The sequence below is a fragment of the Cyprinus carpio genome, chromosome B14, assembly GCF_018340385.1.
Source record: "Cyprinus carpio isolate SPL01 chromosome B14, ASM1834038v1, whole genome shotgun sequence".
NCBI classification, from domain to species: domain Eukaryota; kingdom Metazoa; phylum Chordata; class Actinopteri; order Cypriniformes; family Cyprinidae; genus Cyprinus; species Cyprinus carpio.
The window spans coordinates 25,917,905-25,929,070 of record NC_056610.1 but is presented as its reverse complement, the minus strand read 5'-3'; positions in this window follow the sequence as shown (position 1 = coordinate 25,929,070).

Sequence of the window (11,166 nt, the reverse complement as noted above, 5' to 3'; positions counted from 1 at the left end):
AAATGATACAAAAAAAAATTTACAGTATGTTTTTTTTTTTTTTATTTCTAAGTGAAAATTGTTTCTACACCACCTTTTTCCAAGTGATTGAGTGTATATGTGTATGTAACTATATTAATGTCAAGCTCTGTATATAAATTTGGTTTTGTTAGTATGTGTTATTAGTGTTTTACACACAAATACATATATATATATCTTATTGTCACAAAATTGTACTGTCTATAGTGCCGTGAAAATGTTTTTGCCCCCTTACTGTTTTTTTTATATTTTTTGCATATTTAAAACACTTAAAAAAAATTTTAATATTACACAAAGATAATGCAAGTAAATTCAAAATGCATTTTTTAAATGATGATTTCATTTATTCAGGGAAAAAAGCTGTCCAAACCTACCTGGCCCTACACGAAAAATTAACTGCCCCTCCTGTTAAATCATGAAAAAACTATGATTAACCACATTATTTTAGAAAACTGAGTTAAATTTTACTAGCCACATAAAGGCCTGATTACTGCCAGGCCTGTTGAATCAAGAAATCACTTAAATAGAAGCTGTCTGATAAAGTGAAGCATGCTTAAAGAGCAACACATCATGCCTTGATCTAAAGAAATTCAAGAACATATGAGTAATAAAATACTTTACATGTATCAGTCTGGAAAGGGTTATAAAAACCATTTCTAAGGCGTAGAGAGAGCCATTATCCACAAATAGAGAAAACTTGGAATAGTGGTGAACCTTCCCAGGAGTGGCTGGCCTAACAAAATTACTACAAGAGCAAAATGACGACTCATCAGTGGAGCTCAGAAAAGAACCCAGAACAACATCTAAAGAACTGCAGGCCTCACTTGCCTCAGTTAAGGTCAGTGTTCGTGATTCAACAATAAGAAAGAGACTGGGCAGAAATGGCATCCAGGGGAGAGTTCCAAAGCAAACCCCACTGCTGACCCAAAAGAACACAAAGACTTGTCTCACATTTGCCAAAAAATATCTTGATTATCCCCAAGATTTATTCTGTGGACTGATGCGACAAAAGTTGAACATTTTGAAAGGTGTGTGTCCCTTTACGTCTGGCGTAAAACCAACACATCATTTCATAAAAAGAACATCATACCAGCAGTCAGACATGGTGGAGGTAGTGTGATGGTCTGGGGCTGCTTTGCAGCTTTAGGACCTGGACGACTTGCCATAATTGATGGAACCATGAATTTTGCACTCTATCAGAAAATCTTGAAGGAGAACGTCATGCCATCAGTTTATGACCTCAGGCTCTAGCGCATTTGGGTTCTGCAGCAGGACAATGATCCCAAACACACCAGCAATCCCACCTCCGAATGGCTCAAGAAAAAATTAAGGTTTTGGAGTGGCCAAGTCAAAGTCTGGAGTTAAATCCGATTGAGATGATGTGGCATGACCTTAAACGGTCCATTCATGCTCCAGTGTGGCTAAATTAAAACAATTCTGCAAAGAAGAGTGGGCCAAAATTCCTCCACAGCGATATGAAAGACTCATTGCCATTTATTGCAAATGCTTGATTGCAGTTGTTGCTTCAAAGGGTGACACAACCAGTTATTAGAATTCAAGTGTGACAAATATGCAAAAAAATAAAAAAACAGGAAGGGGGCAAAAACTTTTTCACACCAGTGTATCTATTTGTGATTGTTCATGCAGCTCTAATTTGCTAAATGCATTTTCTGTAAAGCTGCTTTGAAACTGTGTATTATGAAAAGGGCTATATAAAGTGAAAGTGACATGACATACAGCCAAGTATGGTGACCCATACTCAGAATTCGTGCTCTGCATTTAACCCATTCAAAGTGCACACAAACAGCTGTGAACACACACCCGGAGCAGTTGGCAGCCATTTATGCTGTGGCGCCCGGGGAGCAGTTGGAGGTTCGGTGCCTTGCACAAGGGCACCTCAGTCGTGGTATTGACGGCCCGAGACTCGAACCCACAACCTTAGGAGTCAAACTCTCTAACCACTAGGCCACGAATACCTAACTATATAAGTAAGGGCTATACAATAATTTATGCTAGTGATCTGAATGTCCCTCAGTATTAATCTACTTTGAACCATGTTTTCTGTTTTTCTGCTGCAGTGTTTTCAGTGTGTTAAAATTCTGTTACATCACTTCCTTCAGCTCGAGTTGTGATGGTTATGAATGTAAGGTTGATTAAACCATTGTTTTGGCAAACACTGTCTATTAATGCTTAATTTTGGTGGTATGGGGTTGATTTCTTAAACATGGTTTCCTGATCATGTCATGTGATTTCCTGTATGTGAAAGGAAACATCTCATTTCTTCTGACCGCAAAAGGTGAATGCTGTAAGTTGTCTACATGCATCCATGTGTTTAAATAAGTCAGCTCTGAAAAATTTAGCTCTATTATATGTAGGTCAAAAATGAGACGTCACATTTTGGTAATATTTACAAAACTGATTTTATATACACAGAGCACATATGAAATGCAAGTAAAGTGTCTGCTTTAATGTTTCAGATGATTTATGTGAAAATAAAATGTCAAAATACGGGTGAAATAATGCACAACAGATTAATGCGAAACAACATACATATTCTGACCTTTACTTGTTAAAATATTCAGAAGAACAAATGATCATACTAAATTTTATTACATTTTAAATGCTCAAAATTGAACTGTGAACTGTGTCAAGTCAAGTCAAGTCATCTTTATTTATATAGCGCTTTAAACAAAAAAGATTGCGTCAAAGCAACTGAACAACATTAATTAGGAAAACAGTGTCAATAATGCAAAATGACAGTTAAAGGCAGTTCATCATTGAATTCAGTGATGTCATCATGCAGCTCAGTTCAGTTTAAATAGTATCTGTGCAATAATTTTCAATCAAGTCAACGATATCTCTGTAAATGAAGTGTCCCCAACTAAGCAAGCCAGAGGCGACAGCGGCAAGGAACCAAAACTCCATCAGTGACAGAATGGAGAAATAACCTTGGGAGAAACCAGGCTCAGGCGGGGGGCCAGTTCTCCTCTGACAAGACGAAACCAGCAGTTCAATTCCAGGCTGCAGCAAAGTCAGATTGTGCAGAAGAATCATCTGTTTCCTGTGGTCTTGTCCCGGTGTGTGGCTGAAATGTGATCCTTAAATAAAGTCTTTTAATGAAATCTAATGATTCTTGTTCTAAATAAGCCTGATGAGCGTTTTTTTTGTTGTTGTTGTTGTTGGTATATAATAATAATAACTCCTTACATTTATATAGCGCTTTTCTAGCCACTCAAAGCGCTTTACATAGTCAGGGGGTATCTCCTCATCCACCACCAGTGTGCAGCATCCACCTGGATGATGCGACGGCAGCCATATTGCGCCAGAACGCCCACCACACACCAGCTTACTGGGGGGGAGGAGACAGAGTGATGAAGCCAATCAGCGGATATGGGGATTGTTAGGAGGCCATGGTGGTCAGAGGCCAAAGGGCAAATTTAGCCAGGATGCCGAGGTCACACCTCTACTCTTTTCGAAAGACATCCTGGGATTTTTACTGACCACAGAGAGTCAGGACCTCGGTTTAAAGTCTCATCCGAAGGACGGTGCTTGTTGACAGTATAGTGTCCCCATCACTACACTGGGGCGCTAGGACCAACACAGACCACAGGGTGAGCACCCCCTGCTGGCCTCACTAGCCCCTCTTCCAGCAGCAACCTAGTTTTCCCAGGAGGTCTCCCATCCACTACTGACCAGGCTCAGCCCTGCTTAGCTTCAGTGGGCAACCGGTCTTGGGCTCCAGGGTGATATGGCTGCCGGAACGATTGTTACCCAGAAGGACATTTTAGGGGATGTCTTGTCTTCTGTAAATCATGGTAAAAATGTATACACTTCAAGAGAAGACGAGAAAGGAAATAAAGTCCTATCTGGATATTTAGAGGAATTCATTCATATGATCAGATGAGTGTTTTATTTTCTGAAGTGTGATTCTTCTTCTAGTATTGTTTCACACTCATCGAGATGTCCAGTAAAAGAGTGAGAACTTGTGTAAAATACTAATGTTTGCTTCCTCCATAAAGATACTGAAGTGTGAAGCAAGATAGTAATCTGTTTTTATTTTTTTACATATGTGATGCTGCACTTATAGGATGAATATGTTCATAAACAGCAGGAAACTGAAGTGAGGATTTCTTTTTAAAGTACGAGTCATACACCTCTGTGTACCTAATCACACTGCCCCATTTATATACATGTTTATTTTCTGCACTTCACAGCTTTAAGAAGTTCTCCATTTATAATCTGCCATAATTTTCTCACTCTCATATCCTCTGACTTTTTCTCTGTGGAGATCATTTCAAAAACATATTAGTGTTTATTCAGACCCCGCTAGCTTAGAAAATTTACTTTTTAAAAATGTATTTACTTATTTTGTTGAATGTCTTATTTGAATATTCAAAACTGAAGACTAATTATTTTGAAATGTACCAATTCGTTTTTTTTTTTTTTTTTTTTTATTAAAACTTTTTTTTTTTTTTTTTATATATATATATATATATATATATATATATATATCATATATATATACTTATATTATTAATATATGCATATATATTTGCCCCTTTATAATATAAACTTTTAAATTGCATTATTTGCCCTAATTTTATGTTTTTGCATAGCATTATGGAGAACTTGGGGAGTAAAGTACTTAAATAATATTAGGGTCATCTGCCATTCTGATGATTTTAGATTTGGGTGCTATTGACCATGACATCCTCTTGAATCAAATACAATGTGCAGTAGGGTTCAAGGCACGCCCTTATTTAAAAGGTAGGATGTTTTCTGTAAATACTGGGTCGTTCACCTCACCTTCTGCACCCGTCCCTTATGGTGTTCCTCAGGGTTCTATTCTTGGCCCTTTAGTGTTCTCGCTCTACATGCTTCCCCTAGGCTCCATTCTCCAGAAATATAATATTAATTATCATTGCTACGCCGATGACCTCCAACTTTACCTTCCAATCAAACTTGAAAAAGACTCTTCTTTACAACTTCTTTTCTCATGTTTTGACGAAGTGAGAACTTAGATGGCTAATAATTTTTTGCAACTAAACACTGACAAAACTGAGGTGCTTCTGCTAGGCCCCGCTGCACTCAATACTACTCTTACAAGTAGGTTAGGTTTCCTTAGTGATATCTTACAACACCATGTAAAAAATCTAGGGGTCCATTTCGATCCATTACTACAATTTGACAAGCATGTAAATACGGTTGCAAAGAGTAGCTTCTTCCACCTCAGATCTGTTGCGAAAGTAAAACATTTTCTCTCTCGAAAAGATCTTGAAATTGTCATCCATGCACTAATCTCAGGCTGGACTATTGTAACTCTCTGTTTGTCGGCCTTCCTCAAAGCACTCTATCTCTGCGGTAGCCAGATTGTTGACAGGAACAAAAAAGAGGGAGCATATTTCTCCTGTACTTGCTTCATTGCACTGGCTCCCTATCAAATTCAGAGTTTATTTTAAGGTTCTTCTTTTTGTAAACATGGCATTGCAAAAGTCAGCCCCGTATTATATCTGTGATCTTATCCAGCCATATACAACCTCTAGGTCATTAAGATCTTGTAACCAGCTTCTTTTATCTGTCCCTCGTTCTCGCTGTAAATCCAAAAGTGACAGAGCTTTCGCTGTTGCTGCCCCTAAACTCTGGAACAGTTTACCCCTCATTACCAGGGCCTCACCATCGCTCTGTGTTTTTAAATCAAACTTAAAGACTCATTTTATCACCCTTGCATTTGAGTGATGCTGTGTACAGTACTTTTTATGTTTTTTTTTTTTTTTTTTAATGTCTATATATAAATATTTTTATTTTATTTCTTTCCCCTTTTAATTTTTGATCTCTGTTGCTTTTTAAGTAACCTTTTATTGTAAAGCACTAATGTTGTGCTCTATAATTAAAAATTGACTTGACTTAATTATGATGAAATTAATATCATAGTGCTAACCATCTTCAATATTCTAAACATAAATTGCCAAATTGCTCATTTAATTTTGATTTTAGAATGAAATTGGGTGTGTTCCAGGTTTTTCACACTCACCGCTTCTACAGAACTGAGTTTAAAAAAGGCATGAACTATTATCTTCCTCTTTCCAAAAGATGCAGAACATTTAATTTCAGCACTTTCCCTGTGGTTTCACAATTCTTCTATCACTCCCACCAACCAAACTTACATTTCCTTCTCAACATCGACAGCAGGTTCTTTTAGAAGAAACACAGTTATAATTAGACGAATCTCACAGCATAAACTCGCAGGTTCATTTAACTTCCTCTTTCTCATTTTAAACAACACACCTGGTGTTCTGATTGGCTCAGGGCTCCAGCAAGCTCCGCCTCCCGTCTGATGAAACTCCTCCTCCAGCTCGACATCACTCTACGCCGCTCCTTTCTTGTCCTTCGTCTGTGTCTTCTCTCCTCACAAATTTGCATCAAACATACTTTAAATAAGCTAAAAAAAACCCTGCTATTTTCAGCTTTTGCATAATATTTGTGCAAACATAAAAGAAATAGACAGCTAGATGTGTAGAAATGTTTTTGAAGTGTTTGGAGCAGCAATTGAGATCTCAGTTCCTGTTTTATAATCGGTCACCATCCACTACAGATCATGCATTAATATTAACATGAATATTGCTCTTGAGATGCTGATGGGGTATACTGGTGTGTTAAACCACTTTCCTATTGCTCTCACACTTTTGTTTCCTGTTCTATTTGCGCGATGTTAGTGTTAACCACATGTGCTAAAACACACAACATCGTTCAACACGGTGTACCGTTAAGTTACACTTCCACTTAAAATGTGATGACATTACCTTGGAAAGTTACAAAGCAAGTGAATCTGCTCCACCACTGCAGCAGCTTTTCTCACATCAACTTTTTTTGCAATTGCCTTTAAACGGTTAAATCTGACATGCAGGCTTTTGGTTAACATCCGTGTGGTTAAAATTTAGTTTATCTTAAATTCAGAATAGACTTTCATTATTATTATTATATATAAAAAAACATAACATAATATTAAAAACTTATTTCAGCTAGTTGCTAAAACATTTTTTTTATCTAATAATAACTAAATCTGAAAATTAATTAGAAAAAATAAAAATATTAACAACTAATAAAAATGACAAAAAATGCACAACAAAATTGCTAAAACTAACTGAAATAAAAATAAAAATGGACAATAAAACTTTATAGTTGTTAAATAAAATGAATTTTAAATATTCAAAATAAAATGTTTAAAAAATGGTTTAATTTCAGCTAGTTGCAGAGGTAAAATCTTGCATTTTCATTTATTTTAACTTGACATACTAAAATAGCTCAAACAGAAATAGAAGTTAATAAACTATGTAGACATATTTAAAAATAATAACTAATAAAATGACAAAAAAGCACAATAACTTATTTAGACAAGGCAAGTTTATTTATATAGCACATTTCACTCACAATGGTAATTCAAAGTGCTTTACATTAAAAAAGTAAAATAATCATAAAAAATAATCTAAAAAAATAAAACAAGGAATTTAAAAAAATGATTTAAAAATTGATTTAAAATGAATTTAAGACAGTTGAAAATATAAAATGATTCTACATAAAATACAGTGCAATCAGTTCAGACATCGCGCAGTGCTCATTCACTAAATGCACAGCTAAACAGATTTACAAAACATTTAAAATAAAATGAATGCAAATTTCATTTAAAATAAAAATGAACCCTTGAATGAAGTTTTCATAGACCAAAACTCTTTCTCAGCAGTTTTTTTATTTTTTATTTTCTCTATTCTTCAGCAGCTTCTGCTAATATTTGTAACACACACACACACACACACACACACACACACACACACACACACAGAGAGAGAGAGAGAGAGAGAGAGAGAGAGAGAGTCCCCCCATCAGTGCGCTCCGAGCCCACATAGCAAGGAGCAGCCTCTGTATACTATTAGCTTTTAATCTGCCACAAAACGCCTTTAAACAACACTCTTTCATCCGGCGTCACACACTACACACTCACTGTGTCTCTGGGGTGTGTTTCCCAGAAGAAAACTATTGTTGCAAGTTCCGTCGTTATCAATGGAACTGGTGTCCGTCCATAGCAGCAGTGTAGGCCTTAAGAAAAAAGTGCTTTACTATTGCCTAGTCACATACAGTGTAAATGTTTTATATTGTTGCTGGTTTAGTCATTTATATAGAAGGTATAGGCTAATAGGCCTATAGTTAGTCCCTTTAGAATTATGTTACTTGTGAAAAGTGCTTTACAGATCTGTTTGGCCAATATAATTAACTTCAGCTGAGGGTGTGCTTGTGATAGATTCAGGAAAGCTGCTCATTTGCGAGTGAATTCACACTTAATTTATAGCCACCATCCTCATCGGTCATCAGGCAGAAATCGTCTTGTCCTCTGATCATTTGAATTTTTATGTCGACACCATTTAGCATTAAATTTTCTTGAAAGAAAATTTTTGCTGTGAATAGGTACCAACAGTTCCCACAACCTTACTTCCAGTTGTGTAGTGCCATCTCTTGGTCAGACCTGCGTTACGCCCCACAGGGTCAGTCTCATTCATCTGTCCTGCTGTGTCTTTGAAAAACAGACCCACTGGAGAAAAGCGATTCCAGCATATCTTTGCTGTAGTTGAGAAGAATCTTGATGATACATCGGTAAAGATACGCGCTTGAAAACTCTGAGATATCAGGCAGTCACCGAGACTGACATCGACTTCTGAAAATATAGTTACTCCGGGGTAATTTATTAGGTATACCTTTGCAGTGCCTGGAATGTCAGCCCCATGAGGTCTCATGATTTTAAGACGTAGAAACAACAGTGTGTTATTTAGGTTGAATGTAATCTTCACTGGTTCCCAAAGATGACGAATCCGATATAGCCGATAATGGCAATACTTCTAAATAGCCATTTTTCTCCTCGAACCGTCTGTATTAGCGGGACTGTACAGGGAATACTGTGTCCTAAGTGCAAGACTCGGGTCCTAAGAATCTCAGGGACTACCAACTGTTCTGTATCAACACTCACCCTTACCAGTTTGCCATTCCTCATTGCAAAACATACATTCCCATCTTCTTTCTCCCTAAGCGCTTCCTCGTAGGTTTTGACATCTTTATAACAAGAACCAAGAGTAATGTCTTCCCTTTGCAACTTTGCAATATCCACTACCTCTATGTCACTATCATTCAAGGGTGGATACATCAATTGCTCTTGAAAGTACGTTCCTCTGACTTTGTCCCTACGCTTTTGAGATTTCGTCTTCTTTACTCTCTCCCTTGTCTGTTCACAAGCATATGGCAATACTTCCCATGACTGATCCAAATTCTCTCTAGCCTGAGCTCGAGTTGTCACATAGCTCTGAGCAGTAACCTCACATCCTTGCAACAGTTCTGCTAACACCGGAACATCCTGCCCTAAAATAACTGGATAGGGGCAAGTATCCATAACACCAACAGTCAACAGGTACTTTTGTCCCTGAATTTCAATTGTAGTACTTACAGTAGGGTACTCTGTCTCATCGCCATGAATACACCTGACTCTTATTTTGCCTATATTAGTGACTTCTTCTGGGAACAAAAACATGCTCTACGGATGAAGGTCTGACTACTACCAGAATCAATAAGAGCCTGCCAAGTTTTCCCCTTCACCTTTACAGGAACTATTGCGTCAGTAGACATCACTGATCTAACATCCCTAGAACCTGGACAAAAAAACAGTCTAGAGTCTGTAACCTTATTAACTGGACATTCAGGCTTAATATGGCCAGGTTGGCCACAACTGTGACAAATAACCTTAGGTCTTACAGCAGCGCTATTCTGGGAAGGGAAACTATTGGACCGATTAAACACCCTAGCATCACCCGCAAGACTTACCATATGATGGCTTCTTGGTGTCTCGTGGTGGACCTTGGGGTTTCCCTCCACTACCTTGAGTACCCAGCTGGTAACCTTTGCTGGTTCGACGAGCTGCAATGAATGTCTCAGCTAAGTCTGCGGCTTCTTTAGAGGTTTGAGGATTGTGTTCTTTTACCCAGACTCTTAATTCTGGATTTAACATCCGCAAAAACTGCTCCAGAACAATTTGTTCGCCAATTTCCTCTTTGGATTTTTGTTTGGGATTGAGCCATTTCTCATACAAATCTTTAAGTCTGCTTTGCAGCTCTCTTGCAGTCTCCCCCTCCCGAATGGCCATGGAGCGGAACCCGAGACGATACGTTTTAGCATTAATCTCCATCTTTCTCAGAATGGCCTGTTTAACTTTTACATAGTCTCTGCTATCAATAATGTCCATCGCCACATATGCAGCACGGGCTTTACCTCTAAGCAAAGGCACTAGATAAAGAGCCCACATGTCCATTGGCCATTGACTAGCCAATGCAATTCTTTCGAATGTGGTTAAATAATGTTCAATATCATCCTCCTCATCAAACGAAGGCATCTTAGGTGCAGTCCATCCCATATGTACAGGTGGGAAAGGTGTACCTTGACTAGGAATATCAGGAACAGGACTGTTAGAATCATGCCTGGACAAAAAGGGTACTTCAGTACTGTGCGTCGGTGAAAACAGGATCCTGCAACTGGGCAGAGGTTTGTCCAGATGGTGTTTGATCAGGTCGTTTGGTGCTCACCAAAGTCTGTAACTGTTGAAACTGATGAGAGAGTGTCTTCCACCTTTGTTCTTGTCGCTGAGTTTCTGCTTCCCATCGGTCCTGCTGCTTTTGCTGTGAATGCATAAAGGATCTCAATGTCGCCTCCAGGCTGTCTGTACGCTCTTCCAGAGCTGTTGACGGTGGCCTACTGGCATCAGGTTGCACTGCAGCCGTAGTATTTTCAGCATCCTGCACAGTAGATGGCACCTTAGGGGTCTCAGGCACTTTTGTAGGATCGCCTTTTGGTTGACCACGCCCTCGTGTTGCCATATCATTTACAAGGATGTGCGACCTCTTAACCACTGGATCCCACCGCTGCCACCATATGTCGTAGGATGGTCGAATTTAGGAGTCAAGAGGTAGATGTTTCAGCACATTCAAGAACGATGAGAATTCACATTCAAAGAGGATGGGATCTTTATTTTCCCAAATAAGGCCAAAAGCAAGACAAAATTCCATAATAAGACATAATAAATAACTAAACTAGAGAAAACAAAAACAAACTGACATGTGA